The sequence below is a fragment of the Ascaphus truei genome, chromosome 17 (assembly GCF_040206685.1).
Source record: "Ascaphus truei isolate aAscTru1 chromosome 17, aAscTru1.hap1, whole genome shotgun sequence".
Taxonomy (NCBI): domain Eukaryota; kingdom Metazoa; phylum Chordata; class Amphibia; order Anura; family Ascaphidae; genus Ascaphus; species Ascaphus truei.
In genome coordinates, this window is record NC_134499.1 from 26,174,213 (window position 1) to 26,192,254 (window position 18,042).

Sequence of the window (18,042 nt, forward strand, 5' to 3'; positions counted from 1 at the left end):
TTTTCAAATGTAGACCCCAAAAAACTTAACTGTGAAGGGCACAGCGGAGAATAATACACCGTAACCCAGCACTCTCAGGGCTAATTAGGGGCTTATTTCTATTTGAAAGGAGACAGAGTGTAATGTTAACCCTGTAGCTGCCAAAGGGACTTGGGTTAGATGGGCAGTATTCTAACATATATAAAAGTTGCAATAGCGAGAGCACTCACCTATGTAGCAGCTTCTGTACAATTGTAAAGCTGTTTTATAACTTCATGTTATGTGCTCACGCGTGATATTTTTATTTGCTGTATACTGTACGGGGGAGAGATTTTGTCCCTTTTTTACCCACCATAACTTATGTGTGGTTAAAACCTATCCCAGCTTCATATTGCAAAGCCAGTATAACCACCCTCACTCACACTGATGAGACCCAAAAGTATGAAACAGCTGGCTGAGAGCAGCATCACTGGCTCTGCAATTCTGTAACCCAGGCTGTGCGGAAAAGCTGTGTAATGCAGCAGACATAAGCTCTTAGGGGTCCATGTTAAAATAGAGATGAAGCAAAAGGTGGCACTGTGTGCTCATTTACATGTCATTACCCAGAATCCCTGGCTGCAGGGGGAGCACTGAATGCTAAGAGATAATGGTGAGCAGCCGGGTTGCAGACCTGTGTGAGACATGTGACTGTGCTCACAAGTGATGTTTTTTATTCATAACTTCAAAAACATTTTAGAACATTTGATTTTTTTTTTTTTTTTTAAAGATTACGGACAAAAATGTCTTGGAATTTAAATGCCTCCAAAATAGAAAGAATTGTACAATGAAGTTTGCCAAAGATCCGCAAACATCACCGGGCCATATCAGTGGTCCTTTAATACTGTAGCAGAAACCCAGGAAGCTCTTTAAAGAGGCAGTCTGCATGTCACTAAAAAATAAAATACATAAAAAAATATTTTTGTTTTAATATATGCAGCCTTTTATTGCCTTTATTGAAAGCTAATTACCTACGCTGCGAATCGATTCGTTCTCCCGTGATCGATCAGCAAAGATCCTGCTTCCCTGGGTTCACTAAATGGCCGCCTTTCAGTTTCAAATCAATTCTTCAGTCAGTGTAACTCAGCAGCTACAATGTATTCTTATATTACTAAGGTGACATTATCTATTGTTACAGTTTGCCGATCACATCCTGCGCTCTGTGTTATCTAAGCAGATCCTTGGGCATGACGTGACCCCTGGAGTGCCATACCCGATGAAGTACCGTAGTGACCATGTCGTGGGGCACCCAATAGGTTAAGACACCTCTCAGAGCTGTACATAAATGGGGCGGGGTCAGCACAGGAAGGTGACAGGAGGCGCCGCGCATCTTATTAAATATGGCCTGGTGACTTCTGCGGAGATTACCCAATGACAGTTTGTAACTTTACGATCATTTGTCTGTGTCTTGGCCTGACTGCAATGTGTCGGCCATTTTGTTCTGGCTACGGCCAGCTGTGTTATTAACCCGTATGCTGCCAGAAGGGCCAGCAACACAATGCACTGGCAACCCTACCGATGAAACCCCGGTGGGTATTATTATTAACCCCGTCAGTGCTGGAAGGGCCAGAAGTGGGGTTAAAGCGCTGTAACCCAATTGTGCATCGTGGATACACGCATCGCCTCCGATTTAAAGGCAATTGGTCCAAACATTGCCGTCCTGGTCAGAACATTCCACCATAAATACCTCCACCATAAATACCTTTTATGACCTCCATTTTAAAAGTGGGTAGGATGGTCCGTGGTTCACAGCAACTTCAGCAGCCAACGCATGGATGTCTAAAAAAAGTGGTCAGATACAAATGTACGTGCCACGCAGATCTCTGACAGCTTATGTATCCAAGGGAAGAATTCTTGTGGCACTTTAAAAAGGTAACAAAGTCACGTGAGGAGGAGAGAGGGGGGCGGGCACAATTAACCCTTGGCTGCCGTGTTGCGTGCATTACAGTTTCGCCTGTGTGTGTATTTCAGACGGCCTGACACCAGTTGATGAGCGGGGAAGACGAAACGCTGAACACTTCCGTAAAGACAAATGGTAAGCGCAGCTCAGGTAATGACTGGGATGAACACATTATCGGATCGACTTTCTGCTTAACCCTTGCTCTACTAGAAAGTGCTGCTTCTAGTCCTGGGCAACAATTCCAACTGGGGGACAAAATTAACACGGGAATTACCTGTTTATATATATATATATATTATATATTTTAATATTTTAAGATTTCTGTAAGTGCATTTCCTTTGGGCTGCAGTTTTTTAAATAAATGTACTTTATTGTTTAAACAGTTACGTGCTATGGAGCTTGCGCTTCTGTTTGTTGTTTGTTTATATATATATATATATATATATATATATATATATATATATATATATATATATACACACACACACACATACACATACACACATGCATACATATATTTATAAAAATAGTTTACCAGGAAAAAAATACATTGAGTGATACCTCTCATCTGTAAGTATGTCCTAGGCACATATGCTGTGTGTATATATATATATATATATATATATATATACACACAGCATATGTGCCTAGAACATACTTACAGATGAGAGGTATCACTCAATGTATTTTTTTCCTGGTAAACTATTTTTATAAATATATGTATGCATGTGTGTATGTGTGTGTGTGTGTATATATATATATATATATATATATATATATATATATATATATATATACACACAGCATATGTGCCTAGGACATACTTACAGATGAGAGGTATCACATATATCACATATCACATATATATATATATATATATATATATATATATATATATATATATATATATATATATATATATATATATATATATATATATATATATATATATATATATGAGGGGGGGGGACTAATTAGCACTATACCACATGTTATTTTGCATTTCCATCATCTGGAATAGAAGTCTAGCTTTTAATACCTCCTTTGTATGGCGACGTGATCGCAAGAAACTGTATTTCAGGGGGGGTTCAACTCCATTCCTCGAGGGCTACCAACAGGTCAGGTTTCCAGGATATCCCTGCTTCAACACAGGTGGCTGAATCATTGGCTCCATCGTTGGCTGGCCAACTCCAGGCTTCAAGGACCACCAACAGGTCAGGGTTTACAGATATCCCTGCTTCAGCACAGGTAGCTCAATCAGTGGCTGAGCCACCTGTGCTGAAGCAGGGATATCCTGGAAACCTGACCTATTGGTAGCTCTTGAGGACTGGAGATGGCCGGTCAACAACTGAGCCACTGATTGAGCCACCTGTGCTGAAGCAGGCGTATCGGATACCTGACCTGTCGGTAGCCCTCGAGGAATGGAGTTGCTCACCCCTGCTGTATTTCCTCTGCTCCCTGCCTCTAATCCCCCCCCCCCCCACCCTGTTAGAATGCCACACGGACATCCCTCACTTTCATTCTGCTGGAGTAGGGGGGGCTTTCTGCTCCTTTCATCGGGCGCCAATGTATAGGTGGAATAAAGGCGTGCCACGGAATAAAGGCGTGCCACGGAATGCCGCTTCTGGTATTGAAAGAGAATCTCGCTCTGAAATGGATAAAACCCCCTAATTAGCACGTACAATAGGGGGGGGGGGTATTTCTCTTTAGTTGTTGTTGAGGAACATTTTGTTCCTGAGCCCGGTGAACGCACCAGACCTCTCACTGCGCCTTTGTGCTGTACTCACATGCCAGCCTGGCAAGTCAAACCCCAGCTAGTTTGGGATTAACCCCTTCCCCGCCGGCAACCCATTGCTCGGCAGGCCCGCCAGCCAACGTAGGAGTTAAAAATGACGTTACGCTAGGCGATATTTATTTATTTTTTTTAGTTGTAAAAAGGCATCAGTCACCAAGGCAACCGTTCCACGTTTTAATCCCACTGGCTCACTGTGGTCCCAGAAGCAGCAGTTTTAACTCCTTGAGCACTGGAGAGACGCTGGCTGCCGTTGAAGATGATTGTATAGATCATACGGCGATTTGTTTTGAGCGGTGAAACGCAGGAATTAAATGGCGGTGTTCCACTGGGACAACGTGCAGCAGGGTGTTTCTACGCCGGACAAGGAAGACTACTCGCCATAACTCTAACATCCAACTGCCCTCTAACCCCACTGGGACCGGCTGTACCAATCTCTCTTCCCCCTCCCCCCCCCCCCCCATCCTTAACGGCTTCAGCTATCAGACCGGGCCATACTCTAACCTGAGCCACACCTTATCCTACATTAAGCAGCCACCGTAACTTCTTGTTTCACCATTGTTCCTCATTCCCCCTAGATTGTAAGCTCTTAGGATCAGGGCCCTCATTACCTCTTTGTATTTGCGCTTGTTTGTCCTCACTTGTATGTAACAGTTTGTGTAATATACATCACTATGTACCCCCATTGTACCGCACTGCGGAATATGCTGACGCTTCACAAATAAACATTAATACTAATGTCATTGGGGGGGGGGGGCAATTCCAGTCTTCCAGGGCCACCAACGGGTCAGGTTTTCAGGATATCCCTGCTTCAGCACAGGTGGCTCAATCAGCCCCAACTTCAGGACAGGTGGCTCAGTCTTTACTGAGCCACTGATTGAGCCACCTGTGCTGAAGCAGGAATATTATGAAAACCTGACCTGTTGGTGGCTCTTGAGGACTGGAGTTGCTCATCCCTGTCATAGGCTGTGGCTGTTGTCACTAGATGATCTTTGCTGTCTTCTGAATGGAAATATTGCTTGTGAGCACATTCACATGTCTTAGACAGTTCTGCAGCCCCGCCTTTCACCATTATCACCCAGCATACAGTGCTTCCACTGCAGCAAGGGATTCTGGGAAATGACATGCAAATGAGCAAACACTGCGACCTTTTGCTTCAAATCAATTTTGACGTGGACCCCTATAAGCTTATGCTTGCTGCATTGCACAGCTTTTCAGCACAGCCTGGCTTAAGATGCATAGCCAGTAAACAGCTTTTCTTTTATTCCCTCCCCCGTGAACTCATTGGGTGCTCTTGCTTGAGACTGTCCTCCAGAGGTCGAACAAGTCCTGTTACTGCTCCCAAGGATCTTCAGCCTGATGGCCAGGAAGGTCCAAGGGTTTCTAGACGCCTTCCTCCATCAGGGTTCTGGACGTCCTCCTCTTCTCTTTGGCCAGAAAAACACACACACACACACACACACACACACACACACACACACACACACACACACACACACACACACACACACACACACACACACACACACACACACACACACACACACACACACACACACACACACACACACACACACACACACACACACACACACACACACACACACACACACACACACACACACACACACACACTGCTATGTGTAAAGTGAGTGCACTGCTACAAAGACCATAGCCTGCGTGTCTGGGCCGGAGCACCCCAGCTCTGATTGGCCAGGCGGGTTAAGAAATTACAGAGGGAAGGAGCGGCTCAGTGAGTAAAGACACTGACTGACACTGAGATTGCTGCAGGGTAGCCTGGTTCAATTCCCGGTGTCGGCTCCTTGTGACCTTGGGCAAGTCACTTTATCTCCTTGTGCCTCAGGCACCAAAAACATAGATTGTAAGCTCCACGGGGCAGGGATCTGTGCCTGCAAAATGTCTCTGTAAAGCGCTATGTAAAACTAGCAGTGCATTATTATTATTATTATTATTATTATTATTATTATTATTATTATTATTATTATTATTATTATTATTATTATTATTATCCCCTCTTAGCCAGAAGGCCCATGAACTATGTGAATGAGGGAAGTAAATCCGTAGAATCAAGGGTCCAATGCTGGGAACTGTTCCACGTACCAGTGTGTGGCTGCGCAAGGGCATAACCTTGCCCACAGTGAGCTTCACACAGTCGGTACTGTACTAAGTACACCCCCCCCCCCCCAAGAAATCTTGGGCTCATCCCACCTCTCGACCAGGCCAGAGGACCAAATGTGTGCCTCTGTCCATCCTACTCCTGCCACAGGTAGGACAGACACTACACTTGATCTTAGCCAAAAGGCCGAGAAGCAAAACCACCCACAGACATGTTTCAACCTTAATGGGTCTCATCAGTGTGAGGCTGGTTACACTGGCTCTGCAATTTGCAGCTTGGATAGGTATCCACCACACATTAGTTAAGTTGGGGTGGGTACAAAAAAGTTAACTTTTTTTTTTTTTTGTCTTTAACTCTTCTAAAGACAGAGTTAAGATACCCAGCTTGGTGCCAGCAGCCTCTTCACACCTCACGCACATACACAGCTACTTGTCACATTCCAGCCCCCAGGGAAACAAACGCTTTAAATATAGAAAACCTTCAGCCCGGTTGTTTTTTGCAGTCTCCAGACCTTTGACTTCTACACAAGGGAGCGGATTACATTTTATCCGCAGCTCGATCAGTTCTCTGAAGCGGAATTAAAGCACAAGTCGCACTTGGCCAGGAGATGCATTGAGAGCGCTTACCTCTGTAGCACCACTTTTACTTCTTAACCTAAAAATATTTTTGAGAGAAACGGCAAATAGTAAAGAAAGTACTTTATATAAATGGCGGATAGTCTCATTCTGGGGATTTCCCATTAGGCCCGGGCCTGGGGCGGCAAAATTTGGGGGTGGCAAGAATGTCCACCCCCATATACTTTTGCCGCGCTCTCGGGCCTACCCGACCTAATGGGAAGTCATTTTATCTGTTGCGGCCGTGTCCTTACCTGCCGCCCTCCTCCTCCTTCTGAACCGCAGCGACGTCACCAATGTGAAGTAACGGCATCTCGTTGCCATGGAAACACAATGTTGCAGTGCCAAATGACGTCACGTTACCATGGCAATGTGACAACGCGCGACGCGTCGTTTGACACTGCGGTTCAGAAGGAGGAGGAGGGGCGGCAGGTAAGGAGGCGGCCGCAACAGCTGTGTCGAGTGGCGGCGGATTTTGATTTTCGCCACTGTTCATGCAGTCAGTAATTTACATAATTATAACATCATTTTATATAACACGGGTGCTCAACTCCAGTCCTAAAGACCCCACAACAGGTCAGGTTTTCAGGATATCCCAGCTTCAGCACAAGTGGCTCAATCAGAGGCTCAGTGGCTCAGTCGAAGACTGAGCCTCTAATTGAGCCACCTGTGCTGAAGCAGGGACTGATTGAGCCACCTGTGCTGAAGCAGTGATTTCCTAAAAACCAGACCTTTTGGTGGCCCTTGAGTAGTGGAGTTGGGCACCCCTTTGCATATAAGTTTATGGTCCTTATTTTGTAAATCCGATATACAATCTTATGGAAATCCACAGTGGAAGTTACATATCAAAGTCTCCTGGCTGGGAAACCGGAGCAAAAAAAAAAACGTATCAGATTTATTCCTAGAAAACATTCCCATTGAAACCAATAGGATTTTCTGAATTGCTCAATCTGCTGCAGAGTTTTTGCAGCAGGTCGACTTGGATACATTAGGCCTCGGGCATGGTCAGCGCTTAGGTGCTGACCCGTGCTTAAGCGCGCTGGTGCTTACCAGTGAGCTCCTGCAGCCGCAATGAGAGCGGCTTTAGCAGGGGCTCGCGCACGCTTCCGCCATTGTGTGGAAGCGTGGGTCTTATGCGAATTTTAAATTCAAGCGCTCAAGGGAGCACAGGGCCGATCACGTCAGCGGTTCGCCCAATGAGGGCGAACCAGTTCCGTGACGTCACTAGCCCGCCCCCCGACACGCCCCCTGACGGCGCGCTAACCACGGCCAGGGAACGCACCCGCTTTCCCTCAGCCTCAGCGCGCCTCCGTAAGGCTGCTGCAACCCTGGACGCAGCCTTATTACTCTTACTGACTTCAATGGGGCTTTCCGTGCATCGCTCCGGACTGGCAGTATTGCACTTTATAGAATAGGGGCCTACATCTGTGTTCCTCAGAGATTACCCTAATCTCAAGGTTTATTGCTCTGCTAAAGTTATAAGAAGCAGTGACATTTGAGGACCGCAATTGTAGGTATTAATAAGCTGATGTTAAACTGTAACAGATGTTAAAAAGCGACAGATCTTTTCAATTAATTGCTGCTTCTTTACAGGGATTAATGCGTTACAGCCACCCTAACACATCCCTTAAACGTAACCGTAAATAAAAATCCCACTTGTGGTGCATTCACATGTCTCAGACAGGCCTGCAGCCCTGTCTTTCCTCATTATCTCTTAGCAAACAGTGTTTCTGCTGCAGCCAGGGATTCTGGGTAGTGCCATGCAAATGGGCACAGTGACTCACCCCTTACTTCTTATCCATTTTAATATCGATCCCTAAAATCTTTTACAGTACCTGCTGTATAACGCAGCTTTTCAGCGCAGCCTGGGTTAAAGAAGTGCAGAGCCAGTAACCCTACTCACAGACAGCTTTGTAATGTGAAAAATGGTGGTGCATCAAACCACAGTACTTGTGCGTAGATACCAATGTGTTACGTGTGTGTTTTTTGAGCCATAAACAATAGTGGAGGAATTGTCCACTTTACTGTTCAATGAGTTGCTGGCCTGTCCGGCAGCGAGAGAGTCGGAGCAGAGTAGGACTGTGTATTGGAACGGAGATATCCTTTCAGAGAGATGTTGTTCACAGTGACTTGTAATCGTATGTTTAAACAGAAGACAGCTATTCCCACATGAGACATCTTTACAAGCTGGAAGATGAGATGCATTACAAAGTCCAGGCTAAAGTGCTTCGAGTCCTAATATTTATGGATGGCTGCATTTCCAGCTAACAGTTTACTTTTATGTAAAAGGTGCCCTCTGGTACCGATTACTGTAGTGAGAAGAGGCTATTCGGATTTGTCAAAGCAGTGCGTTTATTTCTATTCAGTGTGGAATGACTGAGTACCTCCAGATTACAACAAGCTCAGTCAGAGCTGCTATCTTATACTTCTTATGCTATCTTATATTTCTTAGATTTTATTGCTGCACTTTCCCCTTAGGCCTTCACCCCGCTGCCTACTACAGCGTCCGCTGTGGCGGACGCTGCACGGACGAGAGCCCTCCCCTCAATGGCGCCGGGCCCGCTGCGAGGGGGGGCCGCAGCGCTCGGGCGAGAGTTGCTCCTGCTCTCAATAGAATTGAGAGCAGGACTCGCGTCGAGCGATTAGGCACGCCCCCCGGCGGTTCAGCCAATGAGGCTGAACCTGCCGGGTGAAGTCATTGCCGCGCCCCCGTCACTCCCTCGCCACGCCCCCCCCCGGTCTCTTCCTGCAGTGAGCTGCAGACCAGGGAATCGGCTGCACGCGCCACCAATATCGCGGGCGCGCGTTGCAGCGGAGATACCGGGGCCTTAGCCTTACAATGTATTGAGATGAGCTGCTGTAATTCAAATAAGAAGTGACTGGTTCTGTCCTAGTAATAGTGCACGTAGGGTTGCCAGGTGTCCAGCATTGTACCGGACTGTCCTATATTTGGACACTGTCCAGTAAACAGTTAGAGGTAGTACTGGGCATGCATGTGTCCGGTGTTACCTCTCTGGACATAGTGAGCTGACCGGCTTGGGGGGGGGATGCGGGATTTCCCCGAGCAGGGCTGTTGCTAGGCGGCTGGGCAGCTTTCTCCATCCTGATTGGCTGCTGCTGGGTAATGCAACCAGTCAGGAGGAGGTGTCAGGAGCCTGGGGGCGGGTCCAAGGAGAGAAGGAAACAGCATGGAGCAGAGAGAGGTGAGAGGGGTGTGTGTGTGTGTCTCGAGTGCATTGCATCTTTCACCAATGTGTCCAGTATTTTTGGCGAAGCCACCCTACCCATTACAATCACCTGAAATTCTAGTCTTGTGACCTTCATAACTTCCCTTTCCTTCTGGGGATAAAGGGTTTGGTAATAAACACGTCACCCTGACAACGTGGTCCTAGGTCCAGGGCCGGACTTTGACCTTCTGAGGCCCTAACCTATGTCACGTTTCAGAGGCCCCAAAATTTAGAAATAGATGTATTATTCTGACTGAAGAGACCATTGGAAAATCTAAACCTGAAACTGAAATGAATGAAAGAATTATACTAGCGTTGTTCTATACAAAAATCACAAAAAGAGGATTTTTTGGCGCACAGCCAATAGAGTGGGTCACAAAAAGGAATAAATAAATAAATACTTTATTGATCCATAGTTAAGAAAACACCCTCAGGTGCTTACCTCAGTTTTCTTAACTAAGGATCAATAAAGTATTTTTTTTAATTAATTCCTTTTTGTCATTGATGACGTCTTCAAATGATGAGCTATGAAGTTTCACACATGAGGCTTAGGGTCATATTTGAACGAAAATGTCCATAGTTATAGAAAATCTTCTCTGTCCCATATCTTCTTTATCATCCGATTTTAAAACTTGAAATGCATTCATTTTGTTTCTATTTTTGAGGCCCTCATTGAGTGAGGCCCCAAGATGTAGCTTAGTTAGCTTACAGGTAAGTCCGGCATGGGTTCTATCACCTCCCCTCCTATCAGGGAGACTTCATCTCTCCTTGTCTTCCTCTGGGCCGTGAGAGTGTATCAGGAAGAAGGCAGAACCATGTCTCATATTATTATATGCTGCATGGCCAACTCTGACCAATTACTAGTAGGGTCTCTCCCCACTGCAGTGGCGTCTCTGTTGGTGTTTGGTGAAGGGCTTTCAAAGTGATGAGTAGGAACACCTGCAACAATTATGGGGTCTGTGTTCTGCACAGAGAAGGAGGGAGAGAAGTTTGTGGTCCTCTGTAGCGTTGCTGAAGAGGGGGAAAAAACGCACAACATACAGTACAAATAGAAAAAAAAGGCCCAAACATTTCACAATCGTTTCGGTTGCTGCCAGCTGTGGATTTATCTTCTCCACCGACGATACGATAAGCACGAAAAACTCAAGGCGACTCCCTAATAAATTAGATGTTTACTGAAATTTGTTCAACATTTCAAAGTATCTTCACAAAGGTGCGGCTGCTCTGAAACGTTGAACACATTTCAATAAATATCTAATTAGTAAGGAGTCGCCCAGTGTTTTTCATGCTTATCATATGTCGTGTTGCTTCATAGGGCCACTATGTTCTGTGCTGCGCAAAGTCCAATTAGTTAAAAAAAGGATGGAGGGCCATATTTACCAAGCAGTGCTATGTCGTAAAACACCTTCCTGCACCAGATGACACCTTATGGCCGAAGTCAGCCTAATGCATCCGAGAGAAGGAGCGGCTCAGTGAGTATAGACACTGACTCTGGCACTGAGTATGAAGCAGTGGAACCTGGTTCAATTCCTGGTCACAAGCTCCTTGGGCAAGTCCCTATCTCCCTGTGCCCCATGCTCCAAAAACATAGATTGTAAACTCTACGGGGCAGGGACCTGTGTCTGCAAAATGTCTCTAAAGCGCTACGTAAAACTAGCAGCGCTATACAAGAACATGCTATTATTATCATCTTTAGAACAGCTAACCATTGCTTGAATGGCCCATGGAATTGAATGGGAACCATGGCCCTAATGTTTTGGTCCCAGCTGGTCTGTCCTTTACCATGTAGAGCCTCCTGGCCACATCGGATATGGGCAGTAGGGTTATTGGGATGTCAGTCACTGCTCCAACTACCGATGAGTTAAGCCCAGTAAGAAAAACAGATCAGACGTAACGATAATTTACGGGGAGTTGGAGACGTTGGAATGGGCGAAACACATCAATGGGCAATTGGTTAACCCTGCCGTATGATGCCGACTCTCCCTGGCTCTCGGGGGGTTAACTAGAGATGGGAGCAGGGCCGCACCACCAAAGGGGTCTGTTGTTCCCAAGAAGTGAATACAAGATCAGTCTGGAGGGTCTCTGGGAAAGCAGGAAGTCCGCTCTGAGAAAGGGGCACATGTAGTGGGGATGGGAAATGAATGATTCCTTTATGTATTTTACGTTTGGTGGTGGTGCTGTAACCCCATCACTGCCAGCAATGCAGCAAGCGCTTTCTTAAATAAGCAGTTCACGCTCTGCTGATACGTTGGGGGTCCGTGTATCAAGAAGCAGAAATACGGTTAGATTTTTCTTTTCTGCTTATCACGTGAGAGGCTCCTAAAGCCATTTTCTTACATGTACAATCTTAGCCGCGTCTTTGCCGCCGCAGAGCCGGCAGGAAACTTTTGGGCGCTATAAAACAGAAGCAGAAACACGGAATGCAATACATCCCGTTATGTAACATAATAACAGTAAGTGAATTCTGACCAAATGGAGAGTCAGAATTCACTTACTGTTATTATCTTGGAGGCGCTGGCTGTTTGTTTTTATTGTTAGGTTTTTGTTGATTTGTGTTGATCACTTTTTGCCCAGGCAGCCTCACTTTCTCAGTAAAGCTTTTTTTGTAATAACATTATTACTATTTTATTTTTAGCATTAGCGCTGTTAACACTTTTCCTCCTTTTTTTCCCCACCATTATGTAACATGCTAATGATCCCTAACTCTTCCTATCCACCTCCAAATCGCAAGCTGATACGCGCAGAGCAAGATAGGTACAAAGCATCTTCTCACCGGCACATGGAGAGGCCGACAACACTTGTTTTCTTCTCATTTTAAGTTTTGCTTTAATACGTAGATCCCTAGTGAGTAATTATTTCATTAGGGGAAGCAGTAAAAAAGTAGTGGTACTGTGTTGGTTTAAAGGAGCAATCCATGCAATATCCTACATGTGTTTTTTTTTATATACATCAGATCTGTTCTATTAGATAATATGTGATAAAAGGAACAAAGGGCACAATGGATTTAGAATATCCAAACTCATTTATTGAGCCAACACAACGTTTCGACCGTACTGGTCTTTATCAAGTGACATAGTGGCACTATGTCACTTCATAAAGACCAGTACGGTCGAAACGTTGTGTTGGCTCAATAAATGAGTTTGGATATTCTAAATCCATTGTGCCCTCTGTTCCTTCTATCATCTATCCAGGATTGATCACAGGCTTTCGTACAAACATTGGAGCACCGGTAACTGTATCTATTTTGTTTACAATTTAAGGAGTGCAGCATTTTCTCTGTCTGGAGTATTAGATAATACTACATTTTATTTTATTATTCAACTCTTAATGCCATTTTTTATGAGCTTTAATATACCGAGTATCCTTTGATTTCTATAGCAGGTTCGAGCACAATTTCCCAGCAGTGCAAGATCTTTGCAACACTTTCCTGCTTGTGATAAGTTGTTGCCAATATTCCCAGCAGTTTGAGCTGCAAAACTGTAACAATAGATAGTGTCACCTTAGTAATACAAGAATACATTGTAGCTGCTGAGTTACACTGACTGAAGGATTGATTGAAACTGAAAAGGCGGCCATTTAGTGAGCCCTGGGAAGCAGGATCTTTGCTGATTGCTCGCGTGAGAACAAATCAATCGGCAGCTTAGGTAATTAGTTTTCAAGGTAATCAAAGGCTGCATATATTAAAACAAAAATTATATATATATTTTATAAGGGCCGCACAGACTGCCTCTTTAGAATAAATGTAAAACATCGGGGTACAACTTTTTGGACGTGTGTGTGTGTGTGTGTGTGTGTGTGTGTGTGTGTGTGTGTGTGTGTGTGTGTGTGTGTGTGTGTGTGTGTGTGTGTGTGTGTGTGTGTGTGTGTGTGATGCTATGAAAACAGAAAGGGAGATGGTCTTTCTAAAATAAAGTATTTTTTTCCTTAAAAAGTAGGTGGTACTTTAAATTAGTAGTGATACACTGGGTCAGTGAATACAAAGTAGTGATACTCTGTATCTAGCGCAGCGCTGTGTACACGACACCTACTAATATATGAATGTACTTATCCCGAAAAACTGCTCTGTGCCAGCCGGCCTGGGAATAGGTTTAATAGCCCCTGCAATCCACAAAGTATTAATCAGCTGAAGCAATATTTTCCTGCAGGATATTTTATTGAATAATTCTGTTGACTTCCTTTACCATAAACCAGATGATTTATGGAACATAGGTACTCAAATATATTAAAGTAACAGTCCCCCCTACAGAAGCCTATCGGAGTGTAACTCATATAATGTTAGTGTCTTGCACCCTGAGCGTGACCTTTTTAAAGAAAATGCTTTTTTAGTGCTAAAAATCATGATTTTCTTCAGCTGTAGCATCTGGTAACGTTTTGACTGCACTGGGCTCTGGGGAGAGCTCCATTTTAACCTCCCGGATATTTAATCGTTCAGACTCTTATGTCTCCTGAACGGGGAGTCAGATTTAAAATATAAAAACTGCCGGAAAAGTCAACAGATCGCTTAAAATAAGTAAAAATAAATAAAACTGTGAAGGAGCCTGCAACACATTGCACAGCCGCTCAGCACTGACCCGGTTAACAACTGTAGTAAAATGCGCTCTATATAATGCTACCAACAAACAACTCTTATAAAGGGAGTATTTTGCAAGCAGTTGGTTTAATGGCATTATATCACTAAAAACCTGGCAGACTGGGTAATGTTTTCATTGTAAGATCTGCCTTGTCTATTACAGGGAAATAAATACCAGTTACGGTCATTGAATCATAATATATACAGTGTGTGTATATATATATATATATATATATATATATATATATATATATATATATATATATATATAAAGCAGAAAATAGCCGTGTTAGTCCAGTTGCAATAGTGCAGAATAAATGAGTTCTTCAGTATTAGGTGCTTGACCTGAATAAGAGAGGATAACTCTCGAAAGCTTGTCCTATGACATAAATTGTTAGTCCAATAAAAAAAGGTATCACCTAATACTGAAGAACTCATTTATTCTGCACTATATATATATATATATATATATATATATATATATATATATATATATATATATATATATATATATATATATATATATATATATATATATATATATATATAATCTCTTTCATTGCTACATCTGCAGTTCCACTCAAATCTCTAAGTATATATTTTATTTAAAGCAGCAGTTCCCTCCATCAGACTCCCCTTTCTCCTCCCTCCCCACCTCTGGTTGCAGAGATACTTACAGGTAAAGGTGCCACAAGTACTTCCTGCTACTTAAACCCCCCACCCGTCATGTGGACCAATAGGAACCTGCAGCGGATGATGTCTTGGCTTCCTATTGGCCCGCGTGACGTGGGAGATTTACACCCCCATCTTGTTTCCCACGGAGAGGACTGAAACAAGCTACTTTTTACTAGTACGTATCTCAGGATCCCTGGAGCTGCAAATAGTGCGGCTCATTTCTGAGGGCCCCCTGCTTCTCATCCATGGTAACAAAACACGAGGGGTTAAAAACAAGGGATGTCAAATGGTATAAGCGGGTCTCACTAAAGATGTGGACAATAGTGAGATTATATTATCTGCTCTTGCTCAACTCCACCCCCCTTGCTGCATCATAGGAGTCGTTGCAGCAAAGTGTACAAACGAACTTGGGAAATGAGTATTAATTGCACAACACACGCGCATGAGATTAACCTTCATAACAATACTGTGTGTACAGAGGAGGCAGCACCTTCTAACAGGGCTGAGGTGTGACATGGTGACCTTGGCAATGAGTGATCCAAGAACAAATGAACCCTCTATAAAGAACGAGCTCTCCCTGTATTGGTGAAAGCTCCCGGGGCAGCGTCTGCTAATAACATCAATACTTCTATTCATTATGCGGAGAATATTCGATCAGAAGTAGTTTCTCTGCCTCAATCTCAATGTCAATCACTCCATCCATCCATCTCCGTCAGCATTTTCCTTTGCAGCGAGTCCCTAGCCGAGTCCTTGCATGATTCTCCCATTTCATTGTGAATTTTAATTGCATGCTCCTACCAGCCAGTAAATACCGGCTTTTTGCCAAGTGTCACTCACTGCTAGTCAGTCTCAATCAGTTTTAGCCTCAGCGGCCTTACAGGCATCAGTGGAGTCTTACTCACTGAAGGTGACACTATTCTGTTAGAATGCCATTTTCTTTTCTGCCCAGAATCCCCAAATGTCACCTTTTTGGGTCCTTGAAAGATGACATCTCTGTTGAAGAGCTCATGATTAAATATGGATGGGGCACATTAGTGAGAGTGCTTTCTGTAGTTTCCTAAACCATCCCTGCAGGTGGTTAAATAAATGAGAGTTTGTGCAAGGAAGGGTTACTAAAATGGTGCGTGGGTCTGCGTCGTAAGGCCTCGCCATGTTAACTGCTTGCTGGCGGCAACCGCGCTGAGGCGCGCTCCCGCTCAGCACTGAGCCCCTACAGCCGCAATTAGAGCGGCTTTAGTAGGGGCTCACCTGCGCTTCCGCGCGCTTGCGGAAGCGCAGGTCTTGGGGGGGAATTTAAAATTCCCCCGCTTGCCGGCGAGACAGGCCGGTCACGTGAGCGGTTCGCCCAATGAGGGCGAACCAGCTCCGTGACGTCACTGACCCGCCCCTGGCCAGTGACGCGCCCGCCCCCGGCCCGCCCCCTGCCTGCTCCCTGAAGGCCCGCTGACGGCGCATGCGGTAAGCAACCGCAAGGCCAGGGCAAGCACCCGCTTTCCTTGCGCCTCAGCGCGCCAGCAGGCAGCATGGACTCGGCCTAACAATGATCAGGAAATACAAAAGGTTCTTAATATAGCCAACCCGGTCCTCCAAGGGCCACCAACAGGTCAGGTTTTTAGGATATCCCTGCTTCAGCACAGGTGGCTCAGTCAACGGATGAGCCTCTAATGGAGCCACCTGCGCTGAAGCTGGAATATCCTAAAAACCTGACCTGTTGGTGGCCCGTTGAGGACTGGAGTTGGTCGCCCCGGAGGTACAGCTTTAGAGGATAGAAGGGAGAGGGGGTGTATGATCAAAACTTTATATATATATTTTTTTGTATTTATTTATTTTTGAACAAATACAGGAGGGAAGCGTGTTTCAGGGAAGGAGGGGTTAGAACAAGAGGTTATTCTCTGACACTGGAGGGTGAGAGGCTCCTGGGAGAAATGTGAGGATGTTCTTCTTGACGGAAAGGGGGGTGGATTCATGGAATAAGCTCCCAGCAGAGGTGGTAGGGGCTAATGCAGTAAGGGAATAAAAGCATGTTTCGGATAGACACATAAATATAAAAGAAAGCCAGGGCTCTAATAGGGTCTGAGGTTTTTACGGCAGATAGGAAAATAGGATTCACTAAACTCTGACATAGGATATTGGTTCTCAATCCCTCGTTAATTGCCATTTAAGTCAATGGCAATTAACTCCAGATCGTCCTCTGATACCCGTTATCGGATCTTGGTGAATCACGGCCTATGTTCATTCAAACAGGGGCTTGGATTGTGCCAGAAATGTTACTTGGCCAAAAACAGGACAAGCTTTAGTAAACAAATAAAAAATAGTGTTGCTATCTATGTAATTGTTTTTAATTTAAACACTTAGTGCTGTTTAATTGTTCTTATATTGCACAAAGGGTTTAGATGAGTGTTTTTCAACTGGGGTTCCTAGGAGCCCTTGGGTTCCTGGGCATCCCGAAAGGGTTCCCTGCAATTTTCAGGTCACTTGAAAATTGCACCCAATACAGAAGAAGAATTTACAATGCATCTGATCTCAGACGCGCTATTAGAGAGGGTTGGGGTCCCTTACAATGCATCTGATCTCAGACGCGCTATTAGAGAGGGTTGGGGTTCCTTACAATGCATCTGATCTCAGACTTGCTATTAGAGAGGGTTGGGGTTCCTTACAATGCGTCTGATCTCAGACACGCTATTAGAGAGGGTTGGGAATCCTTACAATGAATCTGATCTCAGACGCACTATTAGAGAGGGTTGGGGTTCCTTACAATACATCTGATATCAGACACACTGTTAGAGAGGGTTGGGGTTCCGCAGATTTTCACAATATAATTATAGGGTTCCTTAACCCCAAAAAATTGTGAAAAACACTGGTTTAGATCCTGTTTCTTGTTGTTCTGTTTCTTTCTTATTTCATCTTACTACCTCTTGTCCATATGCAGAATATCTCAGCACCTAAAAAACCAACACTGATAAGAGTTAAAATGTTTCTGCTCAGGTGAGTGCCACTTTTGACTGCAAAATGGGACCAAAATATCTTAATGTCCAGTAAATATAGGGGGACTAACAAAAGCTTGAAACTGCTAACCATTCTATCCCCCTTCCCTGTCACTGAAAGGCACTTC

General features: G+C 44.6%; 1 protein-coding gene across 4 annotated transcripts in view; it reads left to right on the top strand.

Moving 5' to 3' along the window:
* The window catches only part of PLXNB1 (plexin B1), a 111,555-nt gene that overhangs the window by 36,662 nt on the left and 56,851 nt on the right, over positions 1-18,042 (top strand). For 2 of the 4 annotated variants that reach the window (XM_075574349.1, XM_075574348.1), the window contains exon 2: positions 1,987-2,050. The exons of 1 other annotated variant lie outside the window; for it this stretch is intronic. The gene's annotated coding sequence lies outside the window, so the exon portion shown is untranslated. Of the gene's footprint in view, positions 1-1,986; positions 2,066-18,042 lie in introns of all 4 variants that reach the window. One more of the 4 variants, XM_075574350.1, reaches the window with a different exon arrangement.